The sequence below is a fragment of the Prionailurus viverrinus genome, chromosome D4 (genome assembly GCF_022837055.1).
Source record: "Prionailurus viverrinus isolate Anna chromosome D4, UM_Priviv_1.0, whole genome shotgun sequence".
NCBI classification, from domain to species: domain Eukaryota; kingdom Metazoa; phylum Chordata; class Mammalia; order Carnivora; family Felidae; genus Prionailurus; species Prionailurus viverrinus.
Window position 1 is genome coordinate 21,209,897 of NC_062573.1, and position 18,322 is coordinate 21,228,218.

The window sequence follows — 18,322 nt, forward strand, 5'->3', positions numbered from 1 at the left end:
CTTACTACCCATGTTTCTATAGAGAAGAAGAAATTTCTACTCCACAAACAGGGTAGAACATTTCCATTTCTTTTCTCATTCTTCCTAAGAAAGGAGGTGTAATTTACATGATTGGTGAGTTGGGCAAAGCGACTGAGCATAGTGGCTCAGGACATTTTTTCTTCTCTCTTCCTCAATTAGTAGGTCATTGGGAATGCATGCTTTCTCTATTCTTTGCCATGAAGTAAGCCTTTGGGTGTCACAGGGTTCTGGGAAAGCTGTGGTTGTTCAGCTCACTCTGTGACCAGGTGGGTAGATTAAGTTCTGGGGGAGAGTATTAGGAAGTGCATTGGATCTTGGCATTTAATACTGGTTCTGAGGTGCCTGGGTGGCTCTTGATTTCAGCTCAGCTCATGAATCACGGTTTGTGAGATCAAGCCCTGCATCAAGCTCTGAGCTGACAGCATGGATCTTGCTTGGGATTCTCTCTCTCTGCCCCTACCCTGCTCATTCTCTCTCTCTCTCTCTCTCTCTCTCTCTCAAAATAAATAAATAAACTTAAAAAAATGTCTTAAATACTGGTTCCTGTCCTTGATCCCATCCTAAGGTATGTTTCTTTCTTTAAGTCCTCAGTATCTAAATCTTCTCCCATGTTTTGGGAAGCACCTGCCACTTACCCACAGGGCTTGAAAATGACTTGGGATCTGCCTTTCCAAGTTCAGATTATTTAAGTTAGACCAGTGTCTTAGGAATTCTACAAGTCTCTCCAGGTGGGCTTGCCATTCCAAGTCCTCCAGAATTGTTCAGAATACACTCCACATCTGAGTCTCTTGTTTGTGTCCCATAAATTTATGAGTTGTTAATGTGCTTCTTTATCTTTGGCTTCGGAGTCTATTAGGTGTGGTTTCCTTTTTGTTTTTCCTACTTGGGGTTTGTTAGGATTCTTGGATCTATGACTTAATGTTCTTCACCAAGTTGGGGAATGTTTTGACCATTATTTTCCAATATTTTTTCTGCTTGGTATCAGTCAAGTTTCCACCAGAGAAACAGACCAGTAGGGTATAGAGTAGGATATGTGTCCAGTAGAATATGTATGTGTATGTGTAAAAAGATTTATTGCAAGGGGTTGGCTTATATGATTGTGAGGGCTGGCTAGGCAAGTCTGAAATCCGCAGGGTAGGCTGTCTGGAAGGGCAGGCTGGAACGTCTTGGGCAGGAACTGATACTGTAGTACACAGATGAAATGTCTTTTTTCCTTGGGGAAATCTAAGCTCTCTTCTTCAGTAACTTTTTTTTTTTTAATTAAAAAAAAAATTTAAGTGATAATCTACATCCCAGTTGGGGCTCAAACTCACAACCCTGAGATCAAGAGTCCTGTGCTTTACTGATTGAGCCAGACAGTCACCCCTCAGCTCTGTTCTTAAGGCCTTTCAACTGATTGGATAAAACTCATCCAGATTATGCAGGATAATCTCCAATATGTGAAGTCAACTGATTATACATATTAGTCACATCTAAAAAATACCTTCACAGCAACCCTAGATTAGTGTGTGATTGAATAATGGTACAATTTTTAAAATTATTTATATTAATATTAATCTTATTTAAAACTTAAAAAATCATCATACATATAAAATGCCAAATGCATGTGCAGTTTAAAGAATGACAATGAAGAGGAGCCTGGCTGGCTTAGCTGGTAGAGCATGTGACTCTTTCTTTTTTTTTTTTTTTTTTAATGTTTATTCATTTTTGAGAGACAGAGAGAGAGACAGACAAAAAGAGCACGAGCAGGGGAGGGGCAGAGAGAGAGGGAGACACAGAATCCAAAGTGGGCTCCAGGCTCTGAGCTGTCAGCACAGAGCCTGATGCGGAGCTCCTACTCATGAACAGTGAGATCATGACCTGATCATGACCTGAGCTGAAGTTGGATGCTTAACTGACTGAGCCACCCAGGCTCCCCTAGAGTGTGTGACTCTTGATTTTGAGGTTGTAAGTTTGAGCCCCACATTGGGTGTGGAGATTGCTTAAAATAAATAAAATCTTCAAGAGTGGCAATGAAATGAATACTCATATACTCACTATCCAGTTTAAGAAACGGAATACTACTAATGTGAAGGCCTGTGAGCCTTTTTTTCAGTTTTATTCCCTTCTCTGCTCTTCGTAAAGTTTAAAATATGGGATATAATACTTTATTGTTATGTAAAAGTATAACAAACATGCATAAAGTGATAAGCACAAAATTGAAGACAGTGATTACTTCTGGGAAGGAAAAAAAATGGGATACCCAAGGGTTTCAATTATATTTGTAAAGTTTTATTTCATTATTATTATTTTATTATCATTATTTATTTTTTTTTTGAGAGAGAGAGAGCGAGTGAGCATTCACACACGTGTGGGGCAAGGGCAGAAGGAGAGGGAGAGAGAGAGAATTCCAAACAGGCTCTGCACTGAGGAGTCTGACCTGGGGCTCCATCTCACGTCTGTGAGTGACCTGAGCCTTAATCAAGGGTTGGGCGCTTAACCAACTGAACCATCAGGTGCCCCATGAGGTTTTATTTTTTAAAGGATGTCAAACAAATGGGCCAAATGTTAAGATCTGATTGTTTGCTGTATTTTTCTCCAAGAACATGAAGGCAAAACAGCACCATGGCTTCAGTGCACAGGTTCTGGGGCCAGATCGGTTTACATTAAACTTTGGCTGCCTGACTTACTAACTGTAGAAATTGCCCAAATTACTTCGCCTCTTCAACTCAGCTTTTCTCATCTATAAAATGGAGATCATAATAATACTTTATAGTATTGTTGTGAAGATTGCATTAATTAGCTTATGGAAGGCATTGGAACAATTTTTGGTATATAAGCACACAATATTATATTAGTAAAATCTACATATATCAAAAATTTTTCTTAAGAAACTGCAAGCACTCCCCCCCACCCCCCGCATTATAGGGTCAGAATAATATGTTTGAAACTTGTGAGGCACATGTGTTTTGTAATTCAGAATTTTTGGTTCTTTATTATTCAACATCACTAGTGGGGTCTGCAGCAACACCCCCTAATCAAACACATTATTATTTATGCAGTGACAATTATGAATATTCACTAAGTAAGATAAATAAAGACTAAAAAGATTCATGTCATTTCAGATAAAGTTTTACTACCAAATGTGTTTGCTGCAAACTTTCCAAAACCTTTCAGTTTTCAGAATGCTTTGGAATCTGGAAATGTGTATAAAGGGCTGTGGACCTGTACTCTAATGCATCCACCTTATTTGTACTAGTTTGTCCTTAAAAAGAAGGAGGCAGATCTATACATATTGACATGGAAAGTTAAGGCACATTGTTAGGTAATAATGCCATATGTGTTATAGCATTTGGCCAAACAATACATACCATGATTCCTGTTACATTTATGAAAAGAGACTCTCGTGTTTTCATATATATATGATAAATGCACTGAAAGAGACTGGAAGAATACCTTCCTAACTGGTTGAGGGTGGTCACCTCTGGAGATGGGATGGGAGGAAGGCTAAAGGGGGGCTATCTCAGGGTTCTTTTTTTTCCCTTAAGTTTATTTATTTTGAGGGGGGAGGGGCAGAGAGAGAAGAATCCCAAGGAGGCTCTTCACTGTCAGTGTGGAGCCTGATGTGGGGCTCGAACCCACAAACTGTGAGATCATGACCTGAGCCAAATCGAAGAGTTGGATACTTAACCGACTGAGCCACCCAGATGTCCCCTATCTCAGGTTTCTTTATATACTTCTGAAGTTTTAAAGTATTTTATGAAAAGGTGTTTACCTATGTTTGGGTAATAAAAATGGAAACACTGCTTGGAAAAATAAATTGAAGCAGTATTGTGGAGACCTGAGAAGTTTATGTTTAAATCAGTAAATGCAAGGAGCTGTGAACATTTTTTTTTTCCATCACATATTTTTTTTAACTTGTTTTATTATTTATTTATTTATTTATTTATTTATTTATTTATTTTTCCTTTTTTTCCCCAATATATGAAATTTATTGTCAAATTGGTTTCCATACAACACCCAGTGCTCATCCCAAAAGGTGCCCTCCTCAATACCCATCACCCACCCTCCCCTCCCTCCCACCCCCCATCAACCCTCAGTTTGTTCTCAGTTTTTAACAGTCTCTTATGCTTTGGCTCTCTCCCACTCTAACCTCTTTTTTTTTTGAACATTTTTTTTAAGTTTACTCATTTCTCTTTAGTAATTGCTTCACACAACCTATGGCTTGAACTCACGACCTCGAGATCAAGAGTCACACGCTCCTGCGACCGAGCCAGCCAGGCGCCCCCATTTGTGAACAGAGTAGTATCAACAGGCTCAGAAGAGAAGTAAGTGGGAACGATAGGGTTTAGGTCTGGGGATGGAAAGGAGATATATTCTAGGATTAGGCTGCGAAAATCCTCCCTTGAGTTCCAGCCTCAGGATTAGAAGAGTAACACCCTGGATTAGTGTCCCCTGTGTTTGTGGTTCATGAAGAACCCAAGAAATGACCTGTGGTAACAATAGAAATGAACCCAAAGGGCTTCTTAGCCTCCACCAGAGACCCCTAATGTTTCTGTGTCACAGAAAGCAAGGAGAGAGAGAATTTCATTAAGGAACTGACCAACAGGGTTAAGTGGTGCTTTCATTTTTGCCTCCATCCAATTTATTCTCCAAACAACAGCCAGAGCAATCTTTTAAAAGCACAAACCTGGTTGTGTTGCAACTTTGGTGGTTTCCCTAGGATCTTTCTAAGTAGAGCTGGTGAGGAAGAACCCTCAGTTTCTTTCTGGTTGCAAGTCTCGAGCTCCCTGGAGTTGTATTTCTCCTTCTTCCTCCTGCTTCGAGAAGCCAGCTCAAGAGAGAGATGCCGACAAAGCAGAGAGCAACAGAGATGAAAAACAGAGCAAGAGGGCTAACAGTATTTAAGTCCCTAAATTCAGTCTCCCTTGGAGTCTCAATATGCCATGGTTCTTTTTGAATTTAGTCACAATGTTTTTGCCCATGCTAGTTTGAGTTAGATTTCTACCTCTTGGGGTCCAAAGAATCAATCCTGATTTATATGCTGAGTTATATGCTCCTGAGTTATATGCTCCTCTTCAGTGGTGGATTCCCTAGAACATTTAACTGGGGCTCGAATTATATCTGTGTTAGCAGCACATTTGAATTGTTCTGGTGAAGTTTATGAGGATTTATGGGATCTAAAGTCTAGGCTTGGCTTTATACAAAGAATGCTACAGAGCTAAAGGGTGAAGTAATGGGAAGTGACACATTCATATCTTAAGATGCATTGTGTCACTGTGGTAGTCATTAGGTTGGCTTATCGTTATTCCAGTTCCCCTTTCAGTCACCACCCTCCTTGTGATGCCATGTGGTTTGTTTCAGTGAACAGAATGCAAGAGGAAGTGACATGTGCCACTTACAGACAGGATCTTTAAGAAGTTGTGTGTGATTTCCATGTTCTCTTCTTGTTACTCTGGAGGTGGTGGAAACACACAGCAAGATGAAGCCTCTATTATCTGAGTGATTATGATGGGCTGAGCCCGACCCCCTGCCGGCCCCCTTTGGTCATGTGGATGAGAAATAAATGTTTGTTAAGTCACTGAAATTTGGGGGTTATTTGTTACCACTGTAAAACCTGTCCTATCCTGACTGATACAACCACTTAAAAAAATTGAATATTATAAATTCTGGAAGACTTTGAATTTGTGCTTGAAAATCTATAATGAACATAATTATGGGAAAAGTGGAACTAAAGATTTCAACTGATGTTTAGGAGAAGAATTTTCTCCAGCTACCTTGGAATTTGTAGATCCTATGTTACTTTTTTGGTTGGGCCTGTTAATTACTCCTCTCAAATTCACCTTAAAGCCCAAGATCAATATTTTATTTTGCTGTATTTTTTCTAAAGTCTGCTATTGTTGGTGACCTCTGATCTTTATCATTTTTCATTATTAACTCCTCAAGTACAATTCAATTTGGGTATACTCAAGACAGAAGCACTTGCTTTTTATAAAGGGAATCTTCTAGCCCTCAAGGTTCCATTTTTATTTATGGTATTTTGCTGTATTTTCTTTCAGTTTTTGTGCCAGCCTTATTCTTAAGGAACTGCTTGTTTGGATTTCTAAGAGAATTTTATGTGTAGAACAAATGAGCTTTAGGCATATTTACTATATTATTTACTGGAGGTAAGCTGTATAAGGTGATTTCCAATGAATTAGGGGTGAGTTGTACTCACCCAGCTTAAAGGGCAGAGGTTTGCAATCATATCCTAATCTACAGTGCATTTATAGCTCTTATACCTACTTGTGTATGTAAAATCACTGTATGAGATCACCTTATGATAATTAAAACTTCTATATTTTTTGCAATTATCCAAATCAAGTTGGGATTCTTCAATTTTTCCAAACTTGGTAATCGATTTTGCTGTTCATCTTATTTATTCTTGCTTGTTATAGGAGAAAAAATGTATACTTAAATAGTATCTTGATGCCAAGATGTTGGAAGCAACTAGATCCCCCTGAATACTTTTTGATGCTTGTGAGCAGGTGTTAACAATATGGCACAATATGCCAAGATCCCACAAGAAAGTGAAAAAACTCAGAGGAGACCCTCAAAAAACAGTAGCTCCAGCTTGAAAGCGAAGTTCAAATTTGTAGATGGTTCAAGTGTGTGTGGGTACATGTGCATATGTGTATATGTGTGCACGTGCATGCATGCATCTTAAATTTAGAGATGGGTTACATTATCAGTGAGCCAAACTGTGTTTGTAAGCCAGTCTGCCTTTGGTTTCTTTAATTATCTGGGGGACTCAGGGAGGCCACAGCTAAGAAGGGGAAAGGAAATCCCAGGAGTGGTAACATTGATTTTGGTGTAGAATTATCTTGTGTAGGGGTGCCTGGGTGTCTCAGTTGGTTAAGTATCCGACTTTTGATTTTGGCTCAAGTCATGATCTCAGGTTTGTCGGACTGAGACCTGCATTGTACTCCATGCTTCAGTGTGGAGCCTGCTTGGGATTCTCTCTCCTTCTCTCTCTGCTTTCCCCTGCTCAAGCGCTCTCTCTCTCTCTCTCTCTCTCTCTCTCTCTCTCACACACACACACACACACACACACACACACACACACACAAAAACTTAAAAAAAAAAGAATTATCTTGTGCAGAAATCTGGCAAGAATAATATAATTGTAGCTTTTATTGACCTTCCATTGGTCTTCCATATCATAAGCTCAATATAGACACAGCGTTATTGATAATTCTACAAGATCTGCATTTTAATAGCCCTCAAGAATTCAGGATTGTTAGAAATTGTCCTATATCCTAATGATCTGAAACTCAAGACAAAAATGGATGCCTAGCCTTCCAGAACAGGAGGTTAGTGTCCTGGGTGCTGATGATACGGTTTTAATGTCCTGGTCTTAGAGTGGCCTCAGTAATTGGTTCTGAGTAATTAACCATTGTCAGTGCTGTTGATGCAAAGGATTGTAAAGCTAATGTCATTATCATTAGCAGATATTTCCCAAAATTCAATTGATTTAAATAAATAACAAAACCAAACAAAAACAAAAATCAAAATAAAACAGAACCCAAATCCATATAACATGTGCAGCTATTTCATTTGCTTGGGGCTAATTCCTCCTGCCAAATCCACTGGGAAGCCATGTGATTTACTGATATATTACTGAGAGTTTGTAATAACCACTGGAGTGACTGTTAACATCTGCTTTGGATATTTTCTAGTTCAAAATAATCTTAACCATGCTTTGTGGAACATAGCTTTGTGTGGAGAAATCCAGGCTGCTTCCTGAAGAAAAAAACAATTTTGCCAGTATGGTCATCTCTGTGGAGAAGGGGTAACTTCTGATTCAGGTGGAGATCCTGGTTGGTTTCCTCAATTTTTAAAATAGGACAGAGCATTACTACCTGTATAAGTATGTTCTCACACAGTGGTATTCTAGAAATGGCTCTCTCTGGTTTGAGAGACTGTGGATGTCCCACATCCATGGTCAGTGATGTCAGCTTGGAAGCTTGAAATTGGTCATAGCAGGAGTATTTACCCCAGTAGTTCTCAATGATGGTCTTTTTGCCCCTTAGGGGACATTTGGCAATCTCTAGAGACAAGCTCTGTTGTCACAACTGGGGGTTTGCTACTGACATCTAGTGGGTAGAAGCCAGGGATGCTGCTCAACATCCTACAATGCAGAATACAGCACCCCCACCCACCCCCAACCAACAAATTATCCAGTCCAAAATGTCAACAGTGGTGAGGGTGAGAAACCCTGATTTATACCATGGAAATTGGCAAACATAAGAGATATGTTTATTTTTATTTATTTATCTAAATTTTTAAGTGTTAATTTTTGAGAAAGAGGGAGAGAAAGAGAGAAAGAGAGAGAGGGAGGGCAGGGGAGTGGTAGAGTGAGAGGGAGACAGAGGAACCAAAGCAGGCTGTGCTGACAGTAGAGAGCCCCATGTGCAGCTTGAACTTACGAACCGTGAGATCATGACCTGAGCTGAAGTTGGACACTTAACTGACTGAGCCACCCAGGAGCCCCATATTTTTATTTATTTATATTATTATTAAAAAAAATTTTTTTAATGTTTATTTATTTTTGAGAGAGAGACAGAGCGTGAGTGGGGGAGGGGCAGAGAGAGAGGGAGACACAGAATCTGAAGCAGGCTCCAAGCTGTCAGCACAGAGCCCGACGCAGGGCTTGAACCCACGAACCGTGAGATCATGACCTGAGCTGAAGTCGGACACTTAACTGACTGAGTCACCCAGGCGCCCCTATATTATTATTATTTTTAGCATAAGTTTATCAACCACTAGCCCCCAAAATGAATTCTTACACCATCTTGTACAATCTCTAATTCCCATCAGAAGCCCATAGGGAAAAGTGATGTTCATGAAATCTGAAAGCTGTCTTATCCCCTGAGTAATTTATAGAGACTATGGGTTGGCATTTTTTTTTTTATTTTTAATAAAGGGCAGATAGTAAATATTTTAGGCTTTTCAGACCATGTAGTCTCTATTGCAACTATTTATGCCTGCCTGTCATTGTAGCATGAAAATGTTCACAGACAAAACATAACGAATGGACATGGCTCTGTCCCACTAACACTTTACTTACAAAGCAGGCCACACAGTTTGCTGACCCTTGACTTAGACACTAGCTCAACCCCAATTTAGAACTGCCTTCACTGAAACTTTCTTTTGATGCCAAATGTTCAGCTTTTATTAAAGATATAAAAAATAACCAAATTACATTTGCTGCAACATTTGGCACAAAAAAAGTCAGTGAGAACATTTTCCACTGGGTCACTATATGCTTCATTCTTAAGGTTCCACAGTAAAGAATTTCTTAAAATGCTTGGCTTCCCACTGAGGAACTAATTATGTTACTTTTTTTTTTTCCAGATTTTACTTTGTACACTGGGAAGCCAAAACTCTATTTCATATTCACTTACAGCATATCCTAATTTTCATGATAAGAATCAGCTGTGGGTGTTTAAAAACTATAGGCTCCTGACATCCACTCCAGATCTCCTGAATCTGTCTTCGTGGTGAAGGGGGTCTGTGCCCTGGATCAGTGCTTCTCAAACTTTATGTACATACAAGTCACTTGAGAATCTGGTTAAAAGGCAGATTATGATCCAATAGGTCTGAGATTCTGCATTTCTGAAAAGCACGCAGGTGATGTTGATGCTGTTTGTCTTGGAACCACAATTTGAGTAGAATGTCAGTATTTTGGTAACAAATTATCCTCAGATTCTTATCACTGAATTGCATCTCAGTTATGTTTTTTCTTATAACTATTACGTTTACTTTCTGCTTTTTTTGGTTTCTGCTCTAATTTACAAATTGAAATTTCATTATACATGTTGTCTTTTAAGGCTTTTAAATCTTTTGGAGGGGGTGAGATGGGCAATAGAAATAAATCTAAGATGGGGCACCTGGGTGGTTCAGTTGGATAGGCATTGACTTTGGCTCAGGTCATGATCTCATGGTTCATGGGTTCAAGACCCATGTCAGGCTCTGTGCTGACAGCTCAGAGCCTGGAGCCTGCTTTGGATTCTGTGTCTCACTCTCTCTCTGCCCCTCTCCCACTCCCACTCTCTCTCTCTCTCTCTCTCTCTCTCAAAAAAAAAAAAAAATATATATATATATATATATATATATATATATAAAGAAATAAATCTAAGAGGAATATCTTTGAATGCATTTTTTTTTACAATTTTGAAATACAAGTTTAGTCTCATACTATTTAGTTGTACTCTTCTTATTCCATACATAACAAATAACAAGATTAGTTTTATATTATTTCTTCAAGACTGGATGCTTTCAAATTTGTGATCCTCAAATTTGAAGTTGTTGAACATATTCATGTCTGCTTTACTGTACATCTGTTTAAGCTTTAAGAAGCTCTCTCTTAAGCTTTTGCTGGTGCTCTGGGCCAATATAAAAAGGTCCTCAAAGAGCACCTGGGTGGCCCAGTTGGTTAAGTGTCTGACTCTTGGTTTGGGCTCAGGTCATGATCTCACAGTTTGTGAGTTCGAGCCCCCTGGGGGGGGGGGGGCGCTCCACGCTGACAGTGTGGAGCCTGCTTGGGATTCTCTGTCTCCCTCTCTCTGCTGCTCCCCTGCTTGCGCTCTCTCTCTCTCAAAATAAATAAATAAACATTTAAAAAATGGTCCTCAAGATGCTGATCACTTAGATTTATACTCTCTGATCTCGACCATGAGGGAGTTCTGTACTGGATAAAGTTCCTTATTAAATGCCACTGCTGCAACACCAGTGTTCTCCCACAAACGCACTGAAATGTCTGACCCAAAGACAGAGGAAAACCTGAACACCCCTGGGGCATCAAAGAGATTCTGTTACTTGCGTACAAACTCTATGGCTTCCAGGGCCAGAGCGGCCACAGCCTTACTTCCACCCTCGCCTCCACCGCTCCAGTCTACCTGCCTCCCAATGCATTATGGGTTGCACTTCATTTCCGTGGGCCGGAAGCCTCTGGGAGGCCGTGAGCAATTGGGTCTGAATGCGCTTAAAAAAATTTTTTTTTGATGTTTATTTATTTTTGAGAGAGAAAGAGTGCGAGCGGGAGAGGGGCAGGGAGAGAGGGAGGTGCAGAGGTAGAGAGAGAGAGACAGAATCTGGGGCAGGCTCCAAGCATAAAGCCTGACGTGAGGCTCGAACCCACAAGCCGTGAGTTCATGACCTGAGCCAAAGTCGTCCACTTAACCCACCGAGCCACCCAGGCGCCCCCTACTCTTCTTTCTTATAGAGCTAAAGGATTAAAATGCCCAATTTAAACAGGTCTTTTCTGTCTTGCTGTGGTATTTACCCCGCGAAGCCCTTAGCAACAGGCAGGAGGTAGCAAAGGGGCCCGTGGACTGTGATAAGTGGCAGAGGGTGGACCTTCTGGCTCCACGTGAAGTTGGTCAGCCACAGATTGAACAGCTTCTTTGGCTGTTGACCATATTTGCAGGGTCTCCTAGAGGTGTGAGTAGAAGCGGAGAGAGGACGCCATGCCCCCAAACGCTTGTGGGATTAGGCTTGTTCCGGAGTGGTCAGGCCACGATCAGGTGACCAGGTGGTGGAGGGCAGCCTTCTCTGTTCTCGGAGCCTGGCTCAGTAAGTATGTTAAATTTTCTTTGTCACTAGGTGGCAGAATATAATTAAGATGTCAGAATTTTTTCCATAACATCGGAAGGTGTTTCTAGTTCCTTCCTAATGACCTCTTTCATTGCTTTGCAGTATTTGCTAATGCCAGTTAGGGTTGAAGCAATGAAATAAAAATTCCTTCTGCAAACACTTCCTATATTATCTAGGAGTTCACTTTTTTTTTTTCATTTAAGTAGCTTACCTCTTAGGGTGAAGCATCCTTAACATAAATCACATTCTCTTCCTAAGGACTGCTGTTTGGACAATCCAAGCTTCTTACTTTTACATATAATTTTATTATTCTTTTGAAGCAAATCCCAGACACTGTTTTGCTTCAGTTATACCTACTCCAGTGTGTATGTATAAAATAAGGATGACTGAATCTGTGCGGTTTTGATGATTAATGCAATCAAATAATGAATTATATTCCTGTGCATCATAGTATAAGGATATGCACAGTTATCTACAGAATCCCAGGAAAGAGTCAGGAAGGAGTTGGGTGAGGTCTGATGGAGTGGGCCAGTTCCCCTGCTTATGGAATCTGTGATTTATTCTGCTGGGGAAAATACATCTGTGACCCAATGTAGATCACCTTTCCACCTTCAGATGGGTGTACACAGAGTTTAAATGAACAGAAAGCAACAGATCAAATGTGTGGTCAGCATACACAAATAGAAAATCTCTTCAATACCAATCTTTCATGTGCCCTCTGCCCCATTTTCAGTCATGAGAAGTGAGGGGAGTCTTCAGCTGAATTGCCTGTGGCTGGGAGCCCGTGCTTCTAGGGTTTCAGTCTTGCTTCTGGGATCACAAGACTGGAGTCTCTGTCCTGTGCTGTATTCCTGCCCTTGCACGGCCAGTCTCAGCTCTTGTCTTCTTCAGCCTGGGGGTTCTTTCTCATTTCTCCCTGGTTAGCTGGCCCACAGTGCCCATTTTACCCCTTTGCCTTAGCAGGGTTGAGTACACCTTTTCTGCAAGGGTTGCTATGTTTTCTTCTCTCCTCACTTCCTCTTCAGATTCTTATTGTTGAAGGCCTCAGTTGATTCTCCTTTCCACAGTGCTAATACCACAAACTTGGCTGGTCTGCCCCACTTCCCTTTTCCCACTTCCACTTCCCCATGGACAGGATGTTCACCACATGTCAGGGATTACACTAGGTGCTGGGGACACAAGAATGGAAGAACCAGAACCCTGCCTTTGAAGAGCTCACTGCGTGACAGGGGGTGAGGTGAGCAGGGGAGGGGAGCATAAATGAGGGCAGTGCAACATACGTGCCAGAAAAATTGTAGGCACAGGTAGTGTGAGGACAGAGAAGAGGGATGGGCTTCTCTACTTGGGAGGGGGATCAGAAAAGACTTGCCCAGAGTGTGAGCATTTTCTTTCTGTTTTTATATTTAATTTAATTTAATTAATTTTATTTTTATTTATCAGTTTCCAAAATGATATAGTTCAAATATATATGTATTATTATAAAATACATTTACAGATATATCATCCCTAATCCCTCTTCTGTCCATCCCCATGCTGTCCAAAGGTAACTATTGTTATTAGTTTCTTATGTATCCTTTCAGAATTTCTGTATGCATATGCAATCAAATATAAGTAAGGTTTTTTCCTTTCTCCTTTTTATCCCACAGGTAGCATAGTATACTTACTGATCTGTACTTTGCCTTTTTAACTTACTATTATCATTTAGTGGTTAAAAGATGGACTCTGGAATCAGAATACCTGCATTCAAACTCCCCCAGGTATATAATTTACTAGCTGTGTGAACTTGGCAAGTTATGTAACTTCTCATTGCATTAGTTTCTACACTACATCTGAGGTTTTCAAAATGTTGAGACTTTATCATACACTAAACTTTGTCATGAACTTTATGCATGTACATATGCAACTTTATCATTTACTCACATCTTTTATGTACATTCTATTCTGTTCTATTGCTCTGTCTATTCATGTACCAATACTACACTGTTTTAATTTTTGAGCTTTAACATTATGTTTACTATTACGTAGGGTTAGTCCCCAGATGGAAACTTGAAGGGTGATTGGAATTCTCCAGGAAGAGATGACGGCACCAGTGACGACTAATATTAGTACAAACTGTTTTCACCACCACCACCATTTTATCTCTACTGTGTGTGAGATGCTGTAAGTCACTTGTTTACTTGTTTACTCTGCTTCTATGTTTGTTTTCTCTTTGCTTTGAAGATTTTGCCTCTTTATTTTAAATATACCTACTTCATTGTAGGTAACATTTTAAGCCACTTTAAATCTTTTTGGAAGTAAGGAGAGGCATAAATAGAAAAAGGACCAAGAACTGTATTAGGTACTTTTCATAATAAATCTTTAATCCTTATAAAAAAATCCTACAAGTTAGATTATTATTCTCCTCTTTTTATAATTGAAGACACAGACGCCTAGAGAAGTCAAGTAATTTTCTTAAGGTTATGTAGCAAATAAATGTAGATTCAGAATTCAAACCACAGTCTTTGGACTTTATGGTCTTTGTGGTTCCTGGTGCTTCTTTAAAGCATACTGGATGAGGTTCTTTGTTAGGGTTCTTATAAGGATAGTAGAAAGAAGAGCTGAGAAAGAAGCTGTCCATAATAGGCAACATATTATGTACATTTTTTCTTAATGGCTAATATACACATATAGTAACTGTGGACCTTGTAAAATCATCACTACCATGTGATTTTGGTGTCTACTCATTACTCACTAATTCACCAAACGTATCCAGAGTCTACCACATCAGACGCTTTACTAGGTGCTGAGGAAACGATGACACATGGGATCTGGTCCCTGGCCCTTAACTCCTCCTGTGGGAGTTAACTAGCAGGTCTTCCGGGTCTCAACCCCCTTCATCCATTGCACCCTGAGAAATATTGAGTCTATTTCTTCATCTGATGCTAGTTTATGCCCAACTTTTTGTTTCAAAGCTGATAATGCAGTTATGATTAACTAGTAGCTTCTTGGAGTGTTTTTTGTTTTTGTTGTGTTTTTTTTTGGAGTGTTGTTTTAAAGATTGTGAAGCTATATCTGGAATCAGTGGCAAAGAGTGCAGTGACTTAATTAGTCATGCCTGCCATGGGACAGGAGGGAGAAATGAAGGCAAAGAAGCCATGTGCTTGTCACACATGAACTAGTTGTCCAGAGTGATCAGTTGCTTTCTGCAGTTGTTATAAATAACATCAATTGTATTTTATTGCTTGAATTCACCATTTCTTAAATTGCTATGTAAGTTATTCTCCTCTTGGGAAGTCCTGGAGAAAGAAAGCCATTGAACTTGGTTGAGCTACAGTTTCTCAAATATATGTGTGTATATATATATATATATATATATGTGTGTGTGTGTGTGTATATATATATATATATATATATATATATATATATATAAATGTTTATTTACTTTTGAGAGAGAGAGAGAGACAGAGCACAGGCGGGGGAGGGGCAGAGAGAGAGGGAGACATAGAAACTGAAACAGGGTCCAGGCTCTGAGCTGTTAGCACAGAGCCCGACATGGGGTTCGAACTCACAAATGGTGAGATCATGACCTGAGCCTAAGTCAGATGTTTAACCGACTGAGCCACCCGGGCACCTCTCAAACATATTTTTTATACAAGGAATCTTGTCCCTTCACTGCTAATTGCACAGTCCATATCAATGCTGGATGTATCAATTTGCCCCAGTTCTGGAAATATGTCTATCATCACTGCCAGTGGATGCCTTTGATTTCCTAGTATTGTAGTGACTTTTGTTGGGAAGGAAAACTCCCGGTCTGAATACTACTCTGTTGTATGGAAGCCCTTTATTCAATAATTTCTTTCTCTGTCTTCCCATCTAAAATGCCTTTTGTGGCCACAGCTGGAGTTAAAAATAGTTAACAGATGGGGCACCTGGGTGGCTCAGTCAGTTGAATGTTCGACTTTGGCTCAGGTCATGATCTCACAGTTCATGAGTTGAAGCCCTGCATTGGGCTCTGTGCTGCCAGCTCAGAGCCTGGGGCCTGCTTCAGATTCTGTGTCTCCCTCTCTCTCTGTCCCTCCCCGCTTGCACTCTTTCTCTCTCTCTCAAAAAATAAGTAAACATAAAAAAAATGGTTACAGGTTGCCCATCTGGAGTTTTAGTGTTTAACTTTTTCAAGACCACACACAAATGAATTCTTGCATCTCTGGGATGTGTTAGAACATAATTCTGTTCATTCTGTTTGTTTGCTGAAAGCGATGCTAATTAATGAAAACTTCCTCTAAGAAGTTAATCCTCAAATGGCGGTTGCCTTATGGGAAATGCATTTGAATGGCTGAGTAGGTTTTTCTCTGCCCACTCGTGGTTACCTCTCTGGCCGTGGAGGGTAGGGAGGTGGTGGCAGTTGTGCTACAGCATGGGGTAGTCACGGAAAGAATATTGCATTTGGAGTCACTAACTCTGGGTGCAAGTCCTTGTGCCATTGCTTGGTTACTATGTAAACTTGAGCCAATCACTTAAACTCTGAACATCAGTGGACCCAACTCTAAAATGACGACTATAATAATAATACTGATCTCCCTAATTTAGGGAAAACTACATGGGATGATACATGGCAAACATCTATGCAGAAGTAAGTTTTTATTATTAGATGCCTGGGTTTACATTATTTCCCTGTTGGTTTTCCCATTGTTCTTATCTTAACCAGATGTGAAATATGATCTTTCTTGTAGCTTTTCCTGATGTGCTTTTCATGAAAAGCTAGCAGGCCCAATACCTGATACTAAAACCAACTTGGTTTTCGTGATAGACTTTCTCTTGCTTTTTCTTTCACCACTCCTCTTGTACATCATTGTCGGTAGATTTTAAGCACAATGTGACCCTAATCCATAAATCACACCTCAGTGTTAATGTCTTTTAACAAGTCTGTGAAGAGAAGGAAAAAAGAGATGTGCTGTTCTACAAAACTTTAAGAAAATTTTTGGTTGATTAAATGCTTTAGGTAGTTGAGGCTCTGGGAAAAATGAGAGTTTAAGAGCAAAATGGTAGTGTTGGAAAAGAAGTACTTGTTTGACAAAATGTTAAGGGTCTGCTCTGTGCCTTAACTTAGGTGAAGATGTGAGGAGTTACAAGATGGCATCCCATTGCATACTGCACAGTTTTCTGCTGTCTCACTGACTTTTTTTCTTCTCCCAACTTCTTTTTCCTTTTAGGAACAATTGTCATATCCCTTCCCTAGAGGCCTACAGGGTGTTTATACTCAGACCCCTTCAAAGAAGGACTTGTCACCCAATTCCAGGGAGTGGGTCAACAAAAAGCCTCCCCAGCTTTAGCAGCAGGAAATCACACCCTTCCCAGGTGACCCAAAGCCAGTGACTGAGTGAGGTAGAGGTGTGAAGTGGGGGCCATTTCAGCATCCTGTGCTGGGCACTACTGCTCTGGATCTCCTAGCCTAATTAACAGAGACTTTGCTGGGGCTCCATCACAGGTCAGGTTCTTCCTCTGCCCAAATTCTGCTTCCTCTTCCTTCCTTTCATAGGTATTGATCCCTATAAATATCTGAAAAACATGATTTTTGTAAAAAACTTCACTGAGATATATTTTTCATACCAAAAAATTCACTTTTAAAACAGTTTTTATTTAAATCCCAGTTAGTTATTAGCTTCAGGTGTTCAGTAAAGTAATTCAGCACTTTCATGAGTCACCTGGTGCTCATCACAGGAAGTCTACTCTTTAATCTCCATCACCTATTTAACCTACCTACCCACCTTTTTGTTTTATTTATTTTTTTTAAAGATTATTCTTTTTAAAAAGTTTTTATTGTATTTTTTATTTTCATTTTGAGAAAGAGATAGAAAGCAAGTGGGGGAGGGAAAGAGAGAATGGGAGACAGAATCCCAAGCAGGCTCTGTGCTGTCAGGGCAGAGCCCAACAGGGGGCTCAATCTCATGAACAGTAAGATCATGACCCGAACCAAAATCAAAAGCCAGACATTTAACCAACTGAGCCATCCAAGCACCCCCCACTCACCTTTTTAAAGACTACAAGTCAGTGGTTTTTAGTATTCAGAGAGTTGTGCAGTCATCAACACTATATAATTCCAGAATATTTTCATGACCCCTCAAAAGAAACTTTTGTCTGTTAGCAGTCACTTCCCATTACCCCCTCCCCCAACCTCTGACAATCATTAATATACTTTCTATCTCTATAGATTTGCCTGTCTGGATGCTTCATATAAATACAATCATATGATATGTGGCCTTTTGTGACTGCCTTCTTTTTCACTTAGCATAATTGCTTCAAGGTTTATCCACATGCTGTAACATATGTCAGCACTTCATTCCTTTCTATGGGTGACTAATATTCCAGAATATAGTCTATAGATATACTACACTTTGTTTATCCATTCACCAGTTGGTGTACATTTGGGTTGTCCTAATAAACATCTTATACCCCAAACTCCCATCTCAGCATCTACTTCTGGAAAGCCTAACCTGCAAACTACCCACACTTGGGACCCTAGGACCTCAACTTCTGCACCAATGGGTGTTATCAAAAGAGTCTTTGAGTCAAGAAAGTCTCCTGCCCAAAGAGAAATTTTAGTACCAGATGCCAGCATAATAAAAAGATTTCCATAATAATTTCTGTAGGCCACCCGGTTGGCTACTTGGTCTTAGAGTAGGCTTCTTTTGGGAGGAGATTTAGTGTA

General features: G+C 40.0%; 1 protein-coding gene across 5 annotated transcripts in view; it reads left to right on the top strand.

Annotated features, from left to right (window-relative positions):
• Nucleotides 1-10,963: 10,963 nt before the first annotated feature.
• The window catches only part of ABCA1 (ATP binding cassette subfamily A member 1), a 324,881-nt gene continuing 317,522 nt past the window's right edge, over nucleotides 10,964-18,322 (top strand). For 4 of the 5 annotated variants that reach the window (XM_047829344.1, XM_047829338.1, XM_047829345.1 and 1 more), the window contains exons 1-2: nucleotides 11,082-11,616; nucleotides 13,663-13,797. The gene's annotated coding sequence lies outside the window, so the exon portion shown is untranslated. Of the gene's footprint in view, nucleotides 11,015-11,081; nucleotides 11,617-13,662; nucleotides 13,798-18,322 lie in introns of those variants that run through there. The other variant, XM_047829340.1, reaches the window with a different exon arrangement.